This window comes from Schistocerca serialis, unplaced genomic scaffold (genome assembly GCF_023864345.2).
Source record: "Schistocerca serialis cubense isolate TAMUIC-IGC-003099 unplaced genomic scaffold, iqSchSeri2.2 HiC_scaffold_1393, whole genome shotgun sequence".
NCBI classification, from domain to species: domain Eukaryota; kingdom Metazoa; phylum Arthropoda; class Insecta; order Orthoptera; family Acrididae; genus Schistocerca; species Schistocerca serialis.
Window position 1 is genome coordinate 10,126,520 of NW_026047617.1, and position 24,647 is coordinate 10,151,166.

The window sequence follows — 24,647 nt, forward strand, 5'->3', positions numbered from 1 at the left end:
CTCATACATAGTTAGAGTGTCAGTCCTCTTGTACTTAAGTCGCCATTGTGTCTTTTGAATTTAATTCCGATGCAATTTCTGTGTTTCATCGTCAATAAGAAGGTGCAAGGTATACAGTAAACCAGAAGTGAAGCATCGCAATCTTAAACTGGACTCACAGGAGAAGTTCAAATCATAGAGAGTTGGAGCGTCAGTCCTCTTGTACTTAAGTCGGCATTATGCCTTTCAAATTTAATTCCGATGCAATTTCTGTGTTTCATCGTCAATAAGAAGGTGCAAGGTATACAGTGAACCTGAAGTGAAGCATCGGAATGTAAAACTGGACTCACAGGAGAGGTTCAAATCATAGAAAGTGAGAGTAATTGTCCTCTTGTAATTAAGTCGGCATTGTGCCTTTTGTATTAAACTTCGATGAAATTTCTGTGTTTCATCGTCAATAAGAAGGTCCAAGGGATACAGTAAGCCTGAAGTGAAGCATCGGAATCTAAAACTGGACACACAGGAGAGATTCAAATCATAGAAAGTGAGAGTGACAGTCCTCCTGTACTTAAGTCGGTATTGTGTCTTTTGTATTAAATACGGATGCAATTTCTGTATTTCATCGTCAATAAGAATGTCCAAGGGATACAGTAAACCTGAAGTGAAGCATCGGAATCTAAAACTGGACTCATAGGAGAGGTTAAAATCATTGAAAGTTAGCGTGTCAGGCCACTTGTACTTAAGTCGGCATTGTGCCTTTTGAATTTAATTCCGATGCAATTTCTGTGTTTCATCGTCGATAAGACGGTGCAATGTATACAGTAAACTTGAAGTGAAGCATCGGAATCTAAAACTGGAATCACAGGAGAGGTTCAGATCATAGATAGTGAGAGTGTCCGTCCTCTTGTACTTAAGTTGGCTTTGTGACTTTTGTATTAAATTCCGATGCAATATCTGTATTTCATCGTCAATAAGAAGGTGCAATGTATACAGTAAACCTGAAGTGAAGCATCGGAATCTAAAACTGGACTCACAGGAGAGGTTCAAATCATAGAACGGGAGAGTGTCAGTCCTCTTGTACTTAAGTCGGTATTTTGCCTTTTGTATTAAATTCCGATGCAATTTCTATACTTCATCGTCAATAAGAAGGTCCAAGGGATACAGTAAACCTGAAGTGAAGCATTGGAATCTAAAACTGGACTTACAGGAAAGGTTCATTTCTGTGTTTCATCGTCAATAAGAAGGTGCAAAGTATACAGTAAACCTGAAGTAATGCATTGGAATCTAAAACTGGACGCACAGGAGAGGTTCAAATCAGAGAAAGAGAGAGTGACAGTCCTCTTTTACTTAAGTCGGCATTGTGCCTTTTGTATTAAATTCCCATGAGATTTCTCTGTTTCATCGTCTATAAGATGGTCCAAGGCATACAGTAAACCTGAAGTGAAGCATCGGAATCTAAACCTGGACTCACAGGAGAGGTTCAAATCATAGAAAGTGATAGTGTCAGTCCTCTTGTACTTAAGTCGGCATTGTGCCGTTTGTATTAAATTCGGATTCAATTTCTGTGTTTCATCGTCAATAAGAAGGTGCAAGGTATACAGTAAACCTGAAGTGAAGCATCGGAATCTAAAACTGGACTCACATGAGAGGTTCAAATCATAGAAAGTGAGAGTGTCAGTCCTCTTGTACTTAAGTCGGCATTGTGCCTTTTGTATTAAATTCGGATGCAATTTCTGTGTTTCATCGTCAATAAGAAGGAAAAAGGAATACAGTAAACCTGAAGTGAAGCATCGGAATCTAAAACTGGACCCACAGGAGAGGTTCAACTCATACATAGTTAGAGTGTCAGTCCTCTTGTACTTAAGTCGGCATTGTGTCTTTTGAATTTAATTCCGATGCAATTTCTGTGTATCATCGTCAATAAGAAGGTGCAAGGTATACAGTAAACGAGAAGTGTAGCATCGCAATCTAAAACTGGACTCACAGGAGAAGTTCAAACCATAGAGAGTTAGAGTGTCAGTCCTCTTGTACTTAAGTCGGCATTGTCCCTTTTAAAATTAATTCCGATGCAATTTCTGTGTTTCAACGTCAATAAGAAGGTGCAAGGTATACAGTAAACATGAAGTGAAGCATCGGAATCTAAAACTGGACTCATAGGAGAGGTTAATATCATTGAATGTTAGAGTGTCAGTCCACCTGTACTTAGTCGGCATTGTGCCTTTTGTATTAAATGCGGATGCAATTTCTGTATTTCATCGTCAATAAGAAGGTCCAAGGGATACAGTAAACCTGAAGTGAAGAATCGGAATCTAAAACTGGACTCACAGGAGAGGTTCAAATCATAGATATTTAGAGTGTCAGTCCTCTTGTACTTAAGTCGGCATTGTGCCTTTTGAATTTAATTCCGATGCAATTTCTGTGTTTCATCGTCAATAAGACGGTGCAAGGTATACAGTAAACCTGAAGTGAAGCATCGGAATCTAAAACTGGAATCACAGGAGAGGTTCAGATCATAGAAAGTGAGAGTGTCAGTCCTCTTGTACTTAAGTTGGCATTGTGCCTTTTGTATTAAATTCCGATGGAATTTCTGTATTTCATCGTCAATAAGAACATGCAAGGTATACAGTAAACCTGAAGTGAAGCATCGGAATCTAAAACTGGACTCACAGGAGAGGTTCAAATCATAGAAAGGGAGAGTGTCAGTCCTCTTGTACTTAATTCGGTATTTTGCCTTTTGTGTTAAGATCCAATGCAATTTCTGTATTTCATCGTCAATAAGAAGGTCCAAGGGATACCGTAAACCTGAAGTGAAGCATCGGAATCTAAAACTGGGCTCACAGGAGAGGTTCAAATCATAGAAAGTTAGAGTGTTAGTCCTGTTGTACTTAAGTCGGCATTGTGCATTTTGAATTTAATTCCGATGCAATTTCTGTGTTTCATGGTCAATAAGAAGGTGGAAGGTATACAGTAAACCTGAAGTGATGCATTGCAATCTAAAACTGGACTCACAGGAGAGGTTCAAATCATAGAAAGGGATAGTGTCAGTCCTCTTGTACTTAAGGTGGCATTGTGAAGTTTGTATTAAATTCGGATTCAATTTCTGTGTTTCATCGTCAATAAGAAGGTGCAAAGTATACAGTAAACCTGAAGTGAAGCATCGGAAACTACAACTGGACTCACAGGAGAGGTTCAAATCATAGAAAATGAGAGTGTCATTCCTCTTGTACTTAGGTCAGCATTGTGCCTTTTGTATTAAATTCGGATGCAATTTCTGTGTTTAATCGTCAATAAGAGGGACCAAGGGATACAGTAAACCTGAAGTGAAGCATCGGAATCTAATACTGGACCCACAGGAGAGGTTCAACTCATACATAGTTGGAGTGTCAGTCCTCTTGTACTTAAGTCGGCATTGTGTCTTTTGAATTTAATTCCGATGCAATTTCTGTGTTTCATCGTCAATAAGAAGGTGCAAGGTATACAGTAAACGAGAAGTGAAGCATCGCAATCTTAAACTGGACTCACAGGAGAAGTTCAAATCATAGAGAGTTAGAGTGTCAGTCCTCTTGTACTTAAGTCGGCATTATGCCTTTCAAATTTAATTCCGATGCAATTTCTGTGATTCATCGTCAATAAGAAGGTGCAAGGTATACAGTGAACCTGAAGTGAAGCATCGGAATGTAAAACTGGACTCACAGGAGAGGTTCAAATCATAGAAAGTGAGAGTGTTAGTCCTCTTGTAATTACGTCGGCATTGTGCCTTTTGTATTAAACTCCGATGAAATTTCTGTATTTCATCGTCAATACGAAGGTGCAAGGTATACAGTAAACCTGAAGTGAAGCATCGGAATCTAAAACTGGACTCACAGGAGAAGTTCAAATCATAGAAGTTAGAGTGTCAGTCCTCTTGTACTTAAGTCGGCATTGTGACTTTTGTATTAAATTCGGATACAATTTCTGTGTTTCATTGTCAATAAGAAGGTCCAAGGTATACAGTAAACCTGAAGTGAAGCATCGGAATCCAAAACTGGACTGACAGGAGAGGTTCAAATCATGGAAAGTGAGAGTGTCAGTCCACTTTTACTTAAGTCGGCATTGTACTTTTTGTATTAAATTCGGATGCAATTTCTGTGTTTCAACATCAATAAGAAGGTCTTAGGGATACAGTAAAAATGAAGTGAAGCATCGGCATCTAAAAGTAGACTCACAGGAGCGGGTCAAATCATAGAAAGTTAGAGTGTCAGTCCTCGTGTACTTAAGAAGGCATTGTGCCTTTTGAATTGAATTCCGATGGAATTTATGTGTTTCATCGTCAATAAGAAGGTCCAAAGGATACAGTAAACCTGAAGAGATGCATCGGAATCTAAAACTGGACTCACAGGAGAGGTTCTAATCAAAGAAAGTTAGAGTGTCAGTCCTCTTGTACTTACGTCGGCATTGTGCCCTTTGAATTTAATTTCGGTGCAAATTTTATGTTTCATCGTCAATAAGACGGTGCAAGGTATACAGTAAACCTGAAGAGAAGCATCGGAATCTAAATCTGGACTCTCAGGAGGGGTTCAAATCATAGATAGTTAGAGTGTCAGTCCTCTTATACTTAAGTCGGCATTGTGTCGTTTAAATTTAATTCCGATGCAATCTCTGTGTTTCATCGCCTATAAGAAGGTGCAAGGTATACAGTAGACCTGAAGGGAAGCTTCGGAATCTAAAACTGGACTCACAGGAGAGGTACAAATCATAGAGAGTTAGAGTGTTAGTCCTCTTGTACTTAAGTCGGCATTGTGCCTATTGAATTTAATACCGATGCTATTTCTGTGTTTCATCGTCAATAAGAAGGTGCAAGGTATAAAGTAAACCTGAAGTAAAGCATCGGAAACTGAAACTGGACTCACAGGAGAGATTCAAATCATAGAAAGAGAGAGTGTCAGTCCTCTTTTACTTAAGTCGGCATTGTGGCTTTTGTATTAAATTCGGATGCAATTACTGTATTTCATCGTCAATAAGAAGGTCCAAGGGATACAGTAAAACTGAATTGAAGCATCGGAATCTAAAACTGGACTCACAGGACAGGTTCAAATCACAGAAAGTTTGAGTGTCAGTCCTCTTGTACTTAAGTCGGCAATGTGCCTTTTGAATTTAATTCCTATGCAATTTCTGTGTTTCATCGTCAATAAGTAGGTGGAAGGTATACAGTAAACCTGAAGTGAAGCATCGGAATCCTAAACTGGACCCACAGGAGAGGTTCAAATCATGGAGAGTTAGAGTGTCAGTCCTCTTATACTTAAGTCGGCATTGTGCTTTTTGAATTTCATTCCGATGCAATTTCTGTGTTTCATCGTCAATAAGAAGGTGCAAGGTATAAAGTAAACCTGAAGCGAAGCTTCGGAATCTAAAACTGGACTCCTAGGAGAGGTTAAAATCATTGAAAGTTAGAGTGTCAGTCCTCTTGTTTTTAAGTCGGCATTGTGCATTTTGTATTAAATGCGGATGCAATTTCTGTATTTCATCGTCAATAAGAAGGTCCAAGGGATACAGAAAACCTGAAGTGAAGCATCGGAATCTAAAACTGAACTCACAGGAGAGGTTCAAGTCATAGAAAGTGAGAGTGTCAGTCCTAATGTACTTAAGTTGGCATTGTGCCTTTTGTATTAAATTCCGACGCAATTTCTGTGTTTCATCGTCAATAAGAAGGTGCAAGGTTTACAGTAAACCTGAAGTGAAGCATCGGAATCTAAAACTGGACTCACAGGAGAGGTTCAAATCATAGAAAGGGAGAGTATCAGTCCACTTGTACTTAAGTCGGTATTGTGCCTTTTGTATTAAATTCGTATGCAATTTCTGTATTTCATCATCAATAAGAAGGTCCAAGGGATACAGTAAAACTGAATTGAAGCATCGGAATCTAAAACTGGACTCACAGGACAGGTTCAAATCACAGAATGTTAGAGTGTCAGTCCTCTTGTACTTAAGTCGGCATTGTGCCTTTTGAATTTAATTCCGATGCAATTTCTGTTTTTCATCGTCAATAAGAAGGTGCAAGGTATACAGTAAACCTGAAGTGATGCATCGGAATCCTAAACTGGACTCACAGGAGAGGTTCAAATCATGGAGAGTTAGAGTGTCAGTCCTCTTATACTTAAGTCGGCATTGGTCCTTTTGAATTTAATTCCGATGCAATTTCTGTGTTTCATCGTCAATAAGAAGGTGCAAAGTATACATTAAACCTGAAGTGAAGCATCGGAATCTAAAACTGGACTCATAGGAGAGGTTAAAATCATTGAAAGTTAGAGTGTCAGTCCACTTGTACTTAAGTCGGCATTGTGCCTTTTGAATTTAATTCCGATGCAATTTCTGTGTTTCATCGTCAATAAGACGGTGCAATGTATACAGTAAACCTGAAGTGAAGCATCGGAATCTAAAACTGGAATCACAGGAGAGGTTCAGACCATAGAAAGTGAGAGTGTCCGTCCTCTTGTACTTAAGTTGGCATTGTGACTTTTGTATTAAATTGCGATGCAATTTATGTATTTCATCGTCAATAAGAAGGTGCAATGTATACAGTAAACCTGAAGTGAAGCATCGGAATCTAAAACTGGACTCACAGGAGAGGTTCAAATCATAGACAGAGAGAGTGACAGTCCTCATTTACATAAGTCAGCATTGTGCCTTTTGTATTAAATTCCGATGAAATTTCTGTGTTTCATCGTCAATAAGAAGGTCCAAGGGATACAGTGAACCTGAAGTGAAGCATCGGAAACTAAAACTGGACTCACAGGAGAGGTTCAAATCATAGAAAGGGAGAGTGTCAGTCCTCTTGTACTTAAGTCGGTATTTTGCTTTTTGTATTAAATTCCGATGCAATTTCTGTATTTCATCGTCAATAAGAAGATCCAAGGGATACAGTAAACCTGAAGTGAAGCATCGGAGTCTAAAACTGGACTCACAGGAAAGGTTCATTTCTGTGTTTCATCGTCAATAAGAAGGTGCAGGGTATACAGTAAACCTGAAGTGATGCATTGGAATCTAAAACTGGACTCACATGAGAGGTACAAATCATAGAAAGTGAGAGTGCCAGTCCACTTGTACTTAAGTCGGCATTGTGCCTTTTGTATTAAATTCGGATGCAATTTCTGTGTTTCATCGTCAATAAGAAGGAAAAAGGAATACAGTAAACCTGAAGTGAAGCATCGGAATCTAAAACTGGACCCACAGGAGAGGTTCAACTCATACATAGTTAGAGTGTCAGTCCTCTTGTACTTAAGTCGGCATTGTGTCTTTTGAATTTAATTCCGATGCAATATCTGTGTATCATCGTCAATAAGAAGGTGCAAGGTATACAGTAAACGAGAAGTGTAGCATCGCAATCTAAAACTGGACTCACAGGAGAAGTTCAAACCATAGAGAGTTAGAGTGTCAGTCCTCTTGTACTTATGTCGGCATTGTGCCTTTTAAAATTAATTCCGATGCAATTTCTGTGTTTCATCGTCAATAAGAAGGTCCAAGGTATACAGTGAACCTGAAGTGAAGCATCGGAATCTAAAACTGGACTGACAGGAGAGGTTCAAATCACAGAAAGTGAGAGTGTTAGTCCACTTTTACTTAAGTCGGCATTGTGCTTTTTGTATTAAATTCGGATGCAATTTCTGTGTTTCAACATCAATAAGGAGGTTCAAGGTATACAGTAAACCTGAAGTGAAGCATCGGAATCTAAAACTGGACTCACAGAAGTGGTTCAAATCATAGAAAGTTAGAGTGTCAGTCCTCTTGTACTTAAGTCGTCATTGTGCCTTTTGTATTAAATTCGGATGCAAACTCTATGATTCATCGTCAATAAGAAGGTCCTAGTTATATAGTAAACCTGAAGTGAAGTTTCGGAATCTAAAACTGGACTCACAGGAGAGGTTCAAATCATAGACGGTTAGAGTGTCAGTCCTCATGTACTTAAGACAGGATTGTGCCTTTTGTATTAAATTCGGATGCAATTTCTGTGTCTCATCGTCAATAAGAAGGTCCAAGGTATACAGTAATCCAGAATTGAAGCATCGGAATCTGAAACCGGACTCACAGGAGAGGTTCAAATCACAGAAAGTGAGAGTGTCAGTACTCTTTTACTTAAGTCGGCATTGTGCCTTTTGTATTAAATTCGGACGCAATTTCTGTGTTGCATCGTCAATAAGAAGGTCCAAGGGATACAGTAAAAATGAAGTGAAGCATCGGCATCTAAAAGTAGACTCACAGGAGCGGGTCAAATCATAGAAAGTTAGAGTGTCAGTCCTCGTGTACTTAAGAAGGCATTGTGCCTTTTGAATTGAATTCCGATGCAATTTATGTGTTTCATCGTCAATAAGAAGGTCCAAAGGATACAGTAAACCTGAAGAGATGCATCGGAATCTAAAACTGGACTCACAGGAGAGGTTCAAATCAAAGAAAGTTAGAGTGTCAGTCCTCTTGTACTTACGTCGGGATTGTGCCCTTTGAATTTAATTTCGGTGCAAGTTTTATGTTTCATCGTCAATAAGACGGTGCAAGGTATACAGAAAACCTGAAGAGAAGCATCGGAATCTAAATCTGGACTCTCAGGAGGGGTTCAAATCATAGATAGTTAGAGTGTCAGTCCTCTTATACCTAAGTCGGCATTGTGTCGTTTGAATTTAATTCCGATGCAATCTCTGTGTTTCATCGCCTATAAGAAGGTGCAAGGTATACAGTAAACCTGAAGGGAAGCTTCGGAATCTAAAACTGGACTCACAGGAGAGGTACAAATCATAGAGAGTTAGAGTGTTAGTCCTCTTGTACTTAAGTCGGCATTGTGCCTATTGAATTTAATACCGATGCTATTTCTGTGTTTCATCGTCAATAAGAAGGTGCAAGGTATAAAGTAAACCTGAAGTAAAGCATCGGAAACTGAAACTGGACTCACAGGAGAGATTCAAATCATAGAAAGAGAGAGTGTCAGTCCTCTTTTACTTAAGTCGGCATTGTGGCTTTTGTATTAAATTCGGATGCAATTACTGTATTTCATCGTCAATAAGAAGGTCCAAGGGATGCAGTAAACCTGAAGTGAAGAATCGGAATCTAAAACTGGACTCACAGGAGAGGTTCAAATCATAGGAAATTAGAGTGTCAGTCCTCTTGTACTTAAGTCGGCAATGTGCCTTTTGAATTTAATTCCTATGCAATTTCTGTGTTTCATCGTCAATAAGTAGGTGGAAGGTATACAGTAATCCTGAAGTGAAGCATCGGAATCCAAAACTGGACTCACAGGAGAGGTTCAAATCATAGAAAGGGAGAGTGTCAGTCCACTTGTACTTAAGTCGGTATTGTGCCTTTTGTATTAAATTCGGATGCAATTTCTGTATTTCATCATCAATAAGAAGGTCCAAGGGATACAGTAAAACTGAATTGAAGCATCGGAATCTAAAACTGGACTCACAGGACAGGTTCAAATCACAGAAAGTTAGAGTGTCAGTCCTCTTGTACTTAAGTCGGCATTGTGCCTTTTGAATTAAATTCCGAAGCAATTTCTGTTTTTCATCGTCAATAAGAAGGTTCAAGGTATACAGTAAACCTGAAGTGATGCATCGGAATCCAAAACTGGACTCACAGGAGAGGTTCAAATCATGGAGAGTTAGAGTGTCAGTCCTCTTATACTTAAGTCGGCATTGGTCCTTTTGAATTTAATTCCGATGCAATTTCTGTGTTTCATCGTCAATAAGAAGGTGCAAGGTATACATTAAACCTGAAGTGAGGCATCGGAATCTAAAACTGGACTCATAGGAGAGGTTAAAATCATTGAAAGGTAGAGTGTCAGTCCACTTGTACTTAAGTCGGCATTGTGCCTTTTGAATTTAATTCCGATGCAATTTCTGTGTTTCATCGTCAATAAGACGGTGCAATGTATACAGTAAACCTGAAGTGAAGCATCGGAATCTAAAACTGGAATCACAGGAGAGGTTCAGACCATAGAAAGTGAGAGTGTCCGTCCTCTTGTTCTTAAGTTGGCATTGTGACTTTTGTATTAAATTCCGATGCAATTTATGTATTTCATCGTCAATAAGAAGGTGCAATGTATACAGTAAACCTGAAGTGAAGCATCGGAATCTAAAACTGGACTCACAGGAGAGGTTCAAATCATAGAAAGAGAGAGTGACAGTCCTCTTTTACATAAGTCGGCATTGTGCCTTTTGTATTAAATTCCGATGAAAATTCTGTGTTTCATCGTCAATAAGAAGGTCCAAGGGATACAGTGAACCTGAAGTGAAGCATCGGAAACTAAAACTGGACTCACAGGAGAGGTTCAAATCATAGAAAGGGAGAGTGTCAGTCCTCTTGTACAAGTCGGTATTTTGCCTTTTGTATTAAATTCCGATGCAATTTCTGTATTTCATCGTCAATAAGAAGGTCCAAGGGATACAGTAAACCTGAAGTGAAGCATCGGAATCTAAAACTGGACTCACAGGAAAGGTTCATTTCTGTGTTTCATCGTCAATAAGAAGGTGCAGGGTATACAGTAAACCTGAAGTGATGCATTGGAATCTAAAACTGGACGCACAGGAGAGGTTCAAATCAGAGAAAGAGAGAGTGACAGTCCTCTTTTACTTAAGTCGGCATTGTGCCTTTTGTATTAAATTCCGATGAGATTTCTCTGTTGCATCGTCAATAAGATGGGTCAAGGCATACAGTAAACCTGAAGTGAAGCATCGGAATCTAAACCTGGACTCACAGGAGAGGTTCATATCATAGAAAGTGATAGTGTCAGTCCTCTTGTACTTAAGTCGGCATTGTGCCGTTTGTATTACATTCGGATTCAATTTCTGTGTTTCATCGTCAATAAGAATGTGCAAGGTATACAGTAAACCTGTAGTGAAGCATCGGAATCTAAAACTGGACTCACATGAGAGGTACAAATCATAGAAAGTGAGAGTGCCAGTCCACTTGTACTTAAGTCGGCATTGTGCCTTTTGTATTAAATTCGAATGCAATTTCTGTGTTTCATCGTCAACAAGAAGGAAAAAGGAATACAGTAAACCTGAAGTGAAGCATCGGAATCTAAAACTGGACCCACAGGAGAGGTTCAACTCATACATAGTTAGAGTGTCAGTCCTCTTGTACTTAAGTCGGCATTGTGTCTTTTGAATTTAATTCCGATGCAATTTCTGTGTATCATCGTCAATAAGAAGGTGCAAGGTATACAGTAAACGAGAAGTGTAGCATCGCAATCTAAAACTGGACTCACAGGAGAAGTTCAAACCATAGAGAGTTAGAGTGTCAGTCCTCTTGTACTTATGTCGGCATTGTGCCTTTTAAAATTAATTCCGATGCAATTTCTGTGTTTCATCGTCAATAAGAAGGTGCAAGGTATACAGTGAACCGAAATGAAGCATCGGAATGTAAAACAGGCCTCACAGGAGAGGTTCAAATCATAGAAAGAGAGAGTGTCAGTCCTCTTTTACTTAAGTCGGCATTGTGTCTTTTGTATTAAATTCGGATGGAATTTCTGTATTTCATCGTCAATAAGAAGGTCCAAGGTATACAGTAAACCTGAAGTGAACCATCGGAATCTAAAACTGGACTCACAGGAGAGGTTCAAATCATAGAAAGTGAGAGTGTCAGTCCTCTTGTACTTAAGTCGGCATTGTGCCTTTTGAATTTAATTCCGATGCAATTTCTGTGTTTCATCGTCAATAGGAAAGTGCAAGGTATACAGTATACCTGAAGTGAAGCATCGGAATCCAAAACTGGACTCACAGGAGAGGTTCAAATCATGGAGAGTGAGAGTGTCAGTCCTCTTATACTTAAGTCGGCATTGTGCCTTTTGAATTTAATTCCGATGCAATTTCTGTGTTTCATCGTCAATAAGAAGGTGCAAGGTATTCAGTAAACCAGAAGTGAAGCATCGCAATCTTAAACTGGACTCACAGGAGAAGTTCAAATCATAGAGAGTTGGAGCGTCAGTCCTCTTGTACTTAAGTCGGCATTATGCCTTTCAAATTTAATTCCGATGCAATTTCTGTGTTTCATCGTCAATAAGAAGGTGCAAGGTATACAGTGAACCTGAAGTGAAGCATCGGAATGTAAAACTGGACTCACAGGAGAGGTTCAAATCATAGAAAGTGAGAGTGTTAGTCGTCTTGTAATTAAGTCGGCATTGTGCCTTTTGTATTAAACTCCGCTGAAATTTCTGTGTTTGATCGTCAATAAGAAGGTCCAAGGGATACAGTAAGCCTGAAGTGAAGCATCGGAATCTAATACTGGACACACAGGAGAGATTCAAATCATAGAAAGTGAGAGTGTCAGTCCTCCTGTACTTAAGTCGGTATTGTGCCTTTTGTATTAAATACGGATGCAATTTCTGTATTTCATCGTCAATAAGAAGGTCCAAGGGATACAGTAAACCTGAAGTGAAGCATCGGAATCTAAAACTGGACTCATAGGAGAGGTTAAAATCATTGAAAGTTAGAGTGTCAGTCCACTTGTACTTAAGTCGTCATTGTGCCTTTTGAATTTAATTCCGATGCAATTTCTCTGTTTCATCGTCAATAAGACGGTGCAATGTATACAGTAAACTTGAAGTGGAGCATCGGAATCTAAAACTGGAATCACAGGAGAGGTTCAGATCACAGATAGTGAGAGTGTCCGTCCTCTTGTACTTAAGTTGGCATTGTGACTTTTGTATTAAATTCCGATGCAATTTCTGTATTTCATCGTCAATAAGAAGGTGCAATGTATACAGTAAACCTGAAGTGAAGCATCGGAATCTAAAACTGGACTCATAGGAGAGGTTCAAATCATAGAAAGGGAGAGTGTCAGTACTCTTTTACTTAAGTCGGCATTGTGCCTTTTGTATTAAATTCGGACGCAATTTCTGTGTTGCATCGTCAATAAGAAGGTCCAAGGGATACAGTAAAAAAGAAGTGAAGCATCGGCATCTAAAAGTAGACTCACAGGAGCGGGTCAAATCATAGAAAGTTAGAGTGTCAGTCCTCGTGTACTTAAGAAGGCATTGTGCCTTTTGAATTGAATTCCGATGCAATTTATGTGTTTCATCGTCAATAAGAAGGTGCAATGTATACAGTAAACCTGAAGTGAAGCATCGGAATCTAAAACTGGACTCACAGGAGAGGTTCAAATCAAAGAAAGTTAGAGTGTCAGTCCTCTTGTACTTACGTCGGGATTGTGCCCTTTGAATTTAATTTCGGTGCAAGTTTTATGTTTCATCGTCAATAAGACGGTGCAAGGTATACAGAAAACCTGAAGAGAAGCATCGGAATCTAAATCTGGACTCTCAGGAGGGGTTCAAATCATAGATAGTTAGAGTGTCAGTCCTCTTATACCTAAGTCGGCATTGTGTCGTTTGAATTTAATTCCGATGCAATCTCTGTGTTTCATCGCCTATAAGAAGGTGCAAGGTATACAGTAAACCTGAAGGGAAGCTTCGGAATCTAAAACTGGACTCACAGGAGAGGTACAAATCATAGAGAGTTAGAGTGTTAGTCCTCTTGTACTTAAGTCGGCATTGTGCCTATTGAATTTAATACCGATGCTATTTCTGTGTTTCATCGTCAATAAGAAGTTGCAAGGTATAAAGTAAACCTGAAGTAAAGCATCGGAAACTGAAACTGGACTCACAGGAGAGATTCAAATCATAGAAAGGGAGAGTGTCAGTCCTCTTTTACTTAAGTCGGCATTGTGGCTTTTGTATTAAATTCGGATGCAATTACTGTATTTCATCGTCAATAAAAAGGTCCAAGGGATGCAGTAAACCTTAAGTGAAGAATCGGAATCTAAAACTGGACTCACAGGAGAGGTTCAAATCATAGGAAATTAGAGTGTCAGTCCTCTTGTACTTAAGTCGGCAATGTGCCTTTTGAATTTAATTCCTATGCAATTTCTGTGTTTCATCGTCAATAAGTAGGTGGAAGGTATACAGTAATCCTGAAGTGAAGCATCGGAATCCAAAACTGGACTCACAGGAGAGGTTCAAATCATAGAAAGGGAGAGTGTCAGTCCACTTGTACTTAAGTCGGTATTGTGCCTTTTGTATTAAATTCGGATGCAATTTCTGTATTTCATCATCAATAAGAAGGTCCAAGGGATACAGTAAAACTGAATTGAAGCATCGGAATCTAAAACTGGACTCACAGGACAGGTTCAAATCACAGAAAGTTAGAGTGTCAGTCCTCTTGTACTTAAGTCGGCATTGTGCCTTTTGAATTTAATTCCGAAGCAATTTCTGTTTTTCATCGTCAATAAGAAGGTGCAAGGTATACAGTAAACCTGAAGTGATGCATCGGAATCCAAAACTGGACTCACAGGAGAGGTTCAAATCATGGAGAGTTAGAGTGTCAGTCCTCTTATACTTAAGTCGGCATTGGTCCTTTTGAATTTAATTCCGATGCAATTTCTGTGTTTCATCGTCAATAAGAAGGTGCAAGGTATACATTAAACCTGAAGTGAAGCATCGGAATCTAAAACTGGACTCATAGGAGAGGTTAAAATCATTGAAAGGTAGAGTGTCAGTCCACTTGTACTTAAGTCGGCATTGTGCCTTTTGAATTTAATTCCGATGCAATTTCTGTGTTTCATCGTCAATAAGACGGTGCAATGTATACAGTAAACCTGAAGTGAAGCATCGGAATCTAAAACTGGAATCACAGGAGAGGTTCAGACCATAGAAAGTGAGAGTGTCCGTCCTCTTGTTCTTAAGTTGGCATTGTGACTTTTGTATTAAATTCCGATGCAATTTATGTATTTCATCGTCAATAAGAAGGTGCAATGTATACAGTAAACCTGAAGTGAAGCATCGGAATCTAAAACTGGACTCACAGGAGAGGTTCAAATCATAGAAAGAGAGAGTGACAGTCCTCTTTTACATAAGTCGGCATTGTGCCTTTTGTATTAAATTCCGATGAAAATTCTGTGTTTCATCGTCAATAAGAAGGTCCAAGGGATACAGTGAACCTGAAGTGAAGCATCGGAAACTAAAACTGGACTCACAGGAGAGGTTCAAATCATAGAAAGGGAGAGTGTCAGTCCTCTTGTACAAGTCGGTATTTTGCCTTTTGTATTAAATTCCGATGCAATTTCTGTATTTCATCGTCAATAAGGAGGTCCAAGGGATACAGTAAACCTGAAGTGAAGCATCGGAATCTAAAACTGGACTCACAGGAAAGGTTCATTTCTGTGTTTCATCGTCAATAAGAAGGTGCAGGGTATACAGTAAACCTGAAGAGATGCATTGGAATCTAAAACTGGACGCACAGGAGAGGTTCAAATCAGAGAAAGAGAGAGTGACAGTCCTCTTTTACTTAAGTCGGCATTGTGCCTTTTGTATTAAATTCCGATGAGATTTCTCTGTTGCATCGTCAATAAGATGGGTCAAGGCATACAGTAAACCTGAAGTGAAGCATCGGAATCTAAACCTGGACTCACAGGAGAGGTTCATATCATAGAAAGTGATAGTGTCAGTCCTCTTGTACTTAAGTCGGCATTGTGCCGTTTGTATTAAATTCGGATTCAATTTCTGTGTTTCATCGTCAATAAGAATGTGCAAGGTATACAGTAAACCTGTAGTGAAGCATCGGAATCTAAAACTGGACTCACATGAGAGGTACAAATCATAGAAAGTGAGAGTGCCAGTCCACTTGTACTTAAGTCGGCATTGTGCCTTTTGTATTAAATTCGAATGCAATTTCTGTGTTTCATCGTCAACAAGAAGGAAAAAGGAATACAGTAAACCTGAAGTGAAGCATCGGAATCTAAAACTGGACCCACAGGAGAGGTTCAACTCATACATAGTTAGAGTGTCAGTCCTCTTGTACTTAAGTCGGCATTGTGTCTTTTGAATTTAATTCCGATGCAATTTCTGTGTATCATCGTCAATAAGAAGGTGCAAGGTATACAGTAAACGAGAAGTGTAGCATCGCAATCTAAAACTGGACTCACAGGAGAAGTTCAAACCATAGAGAGTTAGAGTGTCAGTCCTCTTGTACTTATGTCGGCATTGTGCCTTTTAAAATTAATTCCGATGCAATTTCTGTGTTTCATCGTCAATAAGAAGGTGCAAGGTATACAGTGAACCGAAATGAAGCATCGGAATGTAAAACAGGCCTCACAGGAGAGGTTCAAATCATAGAAAGAGAGAGTGTCAGTCCTCTTTTACTTAAGTCGGCATTGTGTCTTTTGTATTAAATTCGGATGGAATTTCTGTATTTCATCGTCAATAAGAAGGTCCAAGGTATACAGTAAACCTGAAGTGAACCATCGGAATCTAAAACTGGACTCACAGGAGAGGTTCAAATCATAGAAAGTGAGAGTGTCAGTCCTCTTGTACTTAAGTCGGCATTGTGCCTTTTGAATTTAATTCCGATGCAATTTCTGTGTTTCATCGTCAATAGGAAAGTGCAAGGTATACAGTATACCTGAAGTGAAGCATCGGAATCCAAAACTGGACTCACAGGAGAGGTTCAAATCATGGAGAGTGAGAGTGTCAGTCCTCTTATACTTAAGTCGGCATTGTGCCTTTTGAATTTAATTCCGATGCAATTTCTGTGTTTCATCGTCAATAAGAAGGTGCAAGGTATTCAGTAAACCAGAAGTGAAGCATCGCAATCTTAAACTGGACTCACAGGAGAAGTTCAAATCATAGAGAGTTGGAGCGTCAGTCCTCTTGTACTTAAGTCGGCATTATGCCTTTCAAATTTAATTCCGATGCAATTTCTGTGTTTCATCGTCAATAAGAAGGTGCAAGGTATACAGTGAACCTGAAGTGAAGCATCGGAATGTAGAACTGGACTCACAGGAGAGGTTCAAATCATAGAAAGTGAGAGTGTTAGTCGTCTTGTAATTAAGTCGGCATTGTGCCTTTTGTATTAAACTCCGCTGAAATTTCTGTGTTTGATCGTCAATAAGAAGGTCCAAGGGATACAGTAAGCCTGAAGTGAAGCATCGGAATCTAAAACTGGACACACAGGAGAGATTCAAATCATAGAAAGTGAGAGTGTCAGTCCTCCTGTACTTAAGTCGGTATTGTGCCTTTTGTATTAAATACGGATGCAATTTCTGTATTTCATCGTCAATAAGAAGGTCCAAGGGATACAGTAAACCTGAAGTGAAGCATCGGAATCTAAAACTGGACTCATAGGAGAGGTTAAAATCATTGAAAGTTAGAGTGTCAGTCCACTTGTACTTAAGTCGTCATTGTGCCTTTTGAATTTAATTCCGATGCAATTTCTGTGTTTCATCGTCAATAAGACGGTGCAATGTATACAGTAAACTTGAAGTGGAGCATCGGAATCTAAAACTGGAATCACAGGAGAGGTTCAGATCACAGATAGTGAGAGTGTCCGTCCTCTTGTACTTAAGTTGGCATTGTGACTTTTGTATTAAATTCCGATGCAATTTCTGTATTTCATCGTCAATAAGAAGGTGCAATGTATACAGTAAACCTGAAGTGAAGCATCGGAATCTAAAACTGGACTCATAGGAGAGGTTCAAATCATAGAAAGGGAGAGTGTCAGTCCTCTTGTACTTAAGTCGGTATTTTGCCTTTTGTATTAAATTCCGATGCAATTTCTATATTTCACCGTCAATAAGAAGGTCCAAGGGATACAGTAAACCTGAAGTGAAGCATCGGAATCTAAAACTGGACTCACAGGAAAGGTTCATTTCTGTGTTTCATCGTCAATAAGAAGGTGCAAAGTATACAGTAAACCTGAAGTGATGCATTGGAATCTGAAACTGGACGCACAGGAGAGGTTCAAATCAGAGAAAGAGAGAGTGACAGTCCTCTTTTACTTAAGTCGGCATTGTGCCTTTTGTATTAAATTCCCATGAGATTTCTCTGTTTCATCGTCTATAAGATGGTCCAAGGCATATAGTAAACCTGAAGTGAAGCATCGGAATCTAAACCTGCACTCACAGGAGAGGTTCAAATCATAGAAAGTGATAGTGTCAGTCCTCTTGTACTTAAGTCGGCATTGTGCCGTTTGTATTAAATTCGGATTCAATTTCTGTGTTTCATCGTCAATAAGAAGGTGCAAGGTATACAGTGAACCTGAAGTGAAGCATCGGAATCTAAAACTGGACTCACATGAGAGGTTCAAATCATAGAAAGTGAGAGTGTCAGTCCTCTTGTACTTAAGTCGGCATTGTGCCGTTTGTATTAAATTCGGATTCAATTTCTGTGTTTCATCGTCAATAAGAATGTGCAAGGTATACAGTAAACCTGTAGTGAAGCATCGGAATCTAAAACTGGACTCACATGAGAGGTACAAATCATAGAAAGTGAGAGTGCCAGTCCACTTGTACTTAAGTCGGCATTGTGCCTTTTGTATTAAATTCGAATGCAATTTCTGTGTTTCATCGTCAACAAGAAGGAAAAAGGAATACAGTAAACCTGAAGTGAAGCATCGGAATCTAAAAGTGGACCCACAGGAGAGGTTCAACTCATACATAGTTAGAGTGTCAGTCCTCTTGTACTTAAGTCGGCATTGTGTCTTTTGAATTTAATTCCGATGCAATTTCTGTGTATCATCGTCAATAAGAAGGTGCAAGGTATACAGTAAACGAGAAGTGTAGCATCGCAATCTAAAACTGGACTCACAGGAGAAGTTCAAACCATAGAGGGTTAGAGTGTCAGTCCTCTTGTACTTATGTCGGCATTGTGCCTTTTAAAATTAATTCCGATGCAATTTCTGTGTTTCATCGTCAATAAGAAGGTGCAAGGTATACAGTGAACCGAAATGAAGCATCGGAATGTAAAACAGGCCTCACAGGAGAGGTTCAAATCATAGAAAGAGAGAGTGTCAGTCCTCTTTTACTTAAGTCGGCATTGTGTCTTTTGTATTAAATTCGGATGGAATTTCTGTATTTCATCGTCAATAAGAAGGTCCAAGGTATACAGTAAACCTGAAGTGAACCATCGGAATCTAAAACTGGACTCACAGGAGAGGTTCAAATCATAGAAAGTGAGAGTGTCAGTCCTCTTGTACTTAAGTCGGCATTGTGCCTTTTGAATTTAATTCCGATGCAATTTCTGTGTTTCATCGTCAATAGGAAAGTGCAAGGTATACAGTATACCTGAAGTGAAGCATCGGAATCCAAAACTGGACTCACAGGAGAGGTTCAAATCATGGAGAGTGAGAGTGTCAGTCCTCTTATACTTAAGTCGGCATTGTGCCTTTTGAATTTAATTCCGATGCAATTTCTGTGTTTCATCGTCAATAAGAAGGTGCAAGGTATACAGTAAACCAGAAGTGAAGCATCGCAATCTTAAACTGGACTCACAGGAGAAGTTCAAATCATAGAGAGTTGGAGCGTCAGTCCTCTTGTACTTAAGTCGGCATTATGCCTTTCAAATTTAATTCCGATGCAATTTCTGTGTTTCATCGTCAATAAGAAGGTGCAAGGTATACAGTGAACCTGAAGTGAAGCATCGGAATGTAAAACTGGACTCACAGGAGAGGTTCAAATCATAGAAAGTGAGAGTGTTAGTCGTCTTGTAATTAAGTCGGCATTGTGCCTTTTGTATTAAACTCCGCTGAAATTTCTGTGTTTGATCGTCAATAAGAAGGTCCAAGGGATACAGTAAGCCTGAAGTGAAGCATCGGAATCTAAAACAGGACACACAGGAGAGATTCAAATCATAGAAAGTGAGAGTGTCAGTCCTCCTGTACTTAAGTCGGTATTGTGCCTTTTGTATTAAATACGGATGCAATCTCTGTATTTCATCGTCAATAAGAAGGTCCAAGGGATACAGTAAACCTGAAGTGAAGCATCGGAATCTAAAACTGGACTCATAGGAGAGGTTAAAATCATTGAAAGTTAGAGTGTCAGTCCACTTGTACTTAAGTCGTCATTGTGCCTTTTGAATTTAATTCCGATTAAATTTCTGTGTTTCATCCACAATAAGACGGTGCAATGTATACAGTAAACTTGAAGTGGAGCATCGGAATCTAAAACTGGAATCACAGGAGAGGTTCAGATCATAGATAGTGAGAGTGTCCGTCCTCTTGTACTTAAGTTGGCATTGTGACTTTTGTATTAAATTCCGATGCAATTTCTGTATTTCATCGTCAATAAGAAGGTGCAATGTATACAGTAAACCTGAAGTGAAGCATCGGAATCTAAAACTGGACTCATAGGAGAGGTTCAAATCATAGAAAGGGAGAGTGTCAGTCCTCTTGTACTTAAGTCGGTATTTTGCCTTTTGTATTAAATTCCGATGCAATTTCTATATTTCATCGTCAATAAGAAGGTCCAAGGGATACAGTAAACCTGAAGTGAAGCATCGGAATCTAAAACTGGACTCACAGGAAAGGTTCATTTCTGTGTTTCATCGTCAATAAGAAGGTGCAAAGTATACAGTAAACCTGAAGTGATGCATTGGAATCTGAAACTGGACGCACAGGAGAGGTTCAAATCAGAGAAAGAGAGAGTGACAGTCCTCTTTTACTTAAGTCGGCATTGTGCCTTTTGTATTAAATTCCCATGAGATTTCTCTGTTTCATCGTCTATAAGATGGTCCAAGGCATATAGTAAACCTGAAGTGAAGCATCGGAATCTAAACCTGCACTCACAGGAGAGGTTCAAATAATAGAAAGTGAGAGTGTCAGTCCTCTTGTACTTAAGTCGGCATTGTGCCTTTTGTATTAAATTCGGATGCAATTTCTGTGTTTCATCGTCAATAAGAACGAAAAAGGAATACAGTAAACCTGAAGTGAAGCATCGGAATCTAAAACTGGACCCACAGGAGAGGTTCAACTCATACATAGTTAGAGTGTCAGTCCTCTTGTACTTAAGTCGGCATTGTGTCTTTTGAATTTAATTCCGATGCAATATCTGTGTATCAACGTCAATAAGAAGGTGCAAGGTATACAGTAAACGAGAAGTGTAGCATCGCAATCTAAAACTGGACTCACAGGAGAAGTTCAAACCATAGAGAGTTAGAGTGTCAGTCCTCTTGTACTTAAGTCGGCATTGTGCCTTTTAAAATTAATTCCGATGCAATTTCTGTGTTTCATCGTCAATAAGAAGGTGCAAGGTATACAGTAAACCTGAAGTGAAGCATCGGAATCTAAAACTGGACTCATAGGAGAGGTTAATATCATTGAAAGTTAGAGTGTCAGTCCACCTGTACTTAAGTCGGCATTGTGCCTTTTGTATTAAATGCGGATGCAATTTCTGTATTTCATCGTCAATAAGAAGGTCCAAGGGATACAGTAAACCTGAAGTGAAGAATCGGAATCTAAAACTGGACTCACAGGAGCGGTTCAAATCATAGATATTTAGATAGTCAGTCCTCTTGTACTTAAGTCGGCATTGTGCCATTTGAATTTAATTCCGATGCAATTTCTATGTTTCATCGTCAATAAGACGGTGCAAGGTATACAGTAAACCTGAAGTGAAGCATCGGAATCTAAAACTGGAATCACAGGAGAGGTTCAGATCATAGAAAGTGAGAGTGTCAGTCCTCTTGTACTTAAGTCGGTATTTTGCCTTTTGTATTAAGATCCGATGCAATTTCTGTATTTCATCGTCAATAAGAAGGTCCAAGGGATACCGTAAACCTGAAGTGAAGCATCGGAATCTAAAACTGGGCTCACAGGAGAGGTTCCAATCATAGAAAGGGATAGTGTCAGTCCTCTTGTACTTAAGTCGGCATTGTGAAGTTTGTATTAAATTCGGATTCAATTTCTGTGTTTCATCGTCAATAAGAAGGTGCAAAGAATACAGTAAACCTCAAGTGAAGCATCGGAAACTACAACTGGACTCACAGGAGAGGTTCAAATCATAGAAAATGAGAGTGTCAGTCCTCTTGTACTTAGTGCAACATTGTGCCTTTTGTATTAAATTCGGATGCAATTTCTGTGTTTAATCGTCAATAAGAGGGACCAAGGGATACAGTACACCTGAAGTGAAGCATCGGAATCTAAAACTGGACCCACAGGAGAGGTTCAACTCATACATAGTTGGAGTGTCAGTCCTCTTGTACTTAAGTCGGCATTGTGTCTTTTGAATTTAATTCCGATGCAATTTCTGTGTTTCATCGTCAATAAGAAGGTGCAAGGTATACAGTAAACGAGAAGTGAAGCATCGCAATCTTAAACTGGACTCACAGGAGAAGTTCAAATCATAGAGAGTTAGAGTGTCAGTCCTCTTGTACTTAAGTCGGCATTATGCCTTTCAAATTTAATTCCGATGCAATTTCTGTGATTCATCGTCAATAAGAAGGTGCAAGGTATACAGTGAACCTGAAGTGAAGCATCGGAATGTAAAACTGTACTCACAGGAGAGGTTCAAATCATAGAAAGAGAGAGTGTTAGTCCTCTTGTAATTACGTCGGCATTGTGCCTTTTGTATTAGACTCCGATAAAATTTCTGTGTTTCATCGTCAATAAGAAGGTCCAAGGGATACAGTAAACCTGAAGTGAATCATCGGAATCTAAAAATTGGACTCACAGGAGAGGTTCAAATCATAGAAAGTGAGAGTATTAGTCCTCTTGTAATTAAGCCGGCATTGTGACTTTTGTATTAAATTCCGATGCAATTTCTGTGTTTCATCGTCAATAAGAAGGTGCAAGGTATACAGTAAACCTGAAGTGAAGCATCAGAATCCAAAACTGGACTCACAGGAGAGGTTCAAATCAAAGGGAGTTAGAGTGTCAGTCCTCTTGTACTTAACTCGGCATTGTGCCTTTGAATTTAATTCCGATGCAATTTCTGTGTTTCATCGTCGATAAGAAGGTGCAAGGTATACAGTAAACCTGACGTGAAACATCGGAATCTAAAACTGGACTCATAGGAGAGGTTCAAATCATTTAAAGTTAGAGTGTCAGTCCTCTTGTACTTAAGTCGGCATTGTGCCTTTTGTATTAAATGCGAATCCAATTTCAGTAATTCATCGTCAATAAGAAGGTCCAAGGGATACAGTAAACCTGAAGCGAGGAATCGGAATCTAAAACTGGACTCACAGGAGAGGTTCACATCATAGAAAGTTAGAGTGTCAGTCCTCTTGTACTTAAGTCGGCATTGTGCCTTTTGAATATAATTCCGATGCAATTTTTGTGTTTCATCGTCAATAAGACGGTGCAAGGTATGAACCGGAAGTGAAGCATCGGAATCTATAACTGGAATCACAGGAGAGGTTCAAATCATAGAAAGTGAGAGTGTCAGTCCTCTTGTACCTAAGTCGGCATTGTGCCTTTTGTATTGAGTTCGGATGCAATTTCTGTTTTTCATCGTCAATAAGAAGAACCAAGGGATACAGTAAACCTGAAGTGACGCATCGGAATCTAAAACTGGACCCACAGGGGAGGTTCAAATCATAGATAGAGTGTCAGCCCTGTTGTACTTAAGTCGGCATTGTGTCTTTTGATTTTAATTCCGATGCAATGTCTGTGTTTCATCGTCAATAAGAAGGTGCAAGGTATACAGTAAACCAGAAATGAAGCATCCGAATCTAAAACTGGACTCACAGGAGAGGATCAAATCATAGAGAGTTAGAGTGTCAGTCCTCTTGTACTTAAGTCGGCATTGTGCTTTTTGAATTTAATTCCGATGCTATTTCTGTGTTTCATCGTCAATACGAAGGTGCAAGGTATACAGTAAACCTGAAGTGAAGCATCGGAAACTGAAACTGGACTCACAGGAGAGGTTCAAATCATAGAAAGAGAGAGTGTCACTCCTCTTTAACTTAAGTCGGCATTGTGGCTTTTGTATTAAATTCGGATGCAATTTCTGTATTTCATCGTCAATAAGAAGGTCCAAGGGATACAGTAAACCTGAAGTGAAGAATCGGAATCTAAAACTGGGCTCACAGAAGAGGTTCAAATCATGGAAAGTTAGAGTGTTAGTCCTGTTGTACTTAAGTCGGCATTGTGCATTTTGAATTTAATTCCGATGCAATTTCTGTGTTTCATGGTCAATAAGAAGGTGCAAGGTATACAGTAAACCTGAAGTGATGCATTGGAATCTAAAACTGGACTCACAGGAGAGGTTCAAATCATAGAAAGTGAGAGTGTCAGTCCTCTTGTACTTAGGTCGGCATTGTGCCTTTTGTATTAAATTCGGATGCAATTTCTGTGTTTCATCGTCAATAAGAAGGACGAAGGAATACAGTAAACCTGAAGTGAAGCATCGGAATCTAAAACTGGACCCACAGGAGAGGTTCAACTCATACATAGTTGGAGTGTCAGTCCTCTTGTACTTAAGTCGGCATTGTGTCTTTTGAATTTAATTCCGATGCAATTTCTGTGTTTCATCGTCAATAAGAAGGTGCAAGGTATACAGTAAACCAGAAGTGAAGCATCGTAATCTCAAACTGGACTTACAGGAGAAGTTCAAATCATAGAGAGTTATAGTGTCAGTCCTCTTGTACTTAAGTCGGCATTATGCCTTTCAAATTTAATTCCGATGCAATTTCTGTGTTTCATCGTCAATAAGAAGGTGCAAGGTATACAGTGAACCTGAAGTGAAGCATCGGAATGTAAAACTGGACTCACAGGAGAGGTTCAACTCATAGAAAGTGCGAGTGTTAGTCCTCTTGTAATTAAGTTGGCATTGTGCCTTTTGTAATAAACTCCGATGAAATTTCTGTGTTTCATCGTCAATAAGAAGGTCCAAGGGATACAGTAAGCCTGAAGTGAAGTATCGGAATCTAAAACTGGACA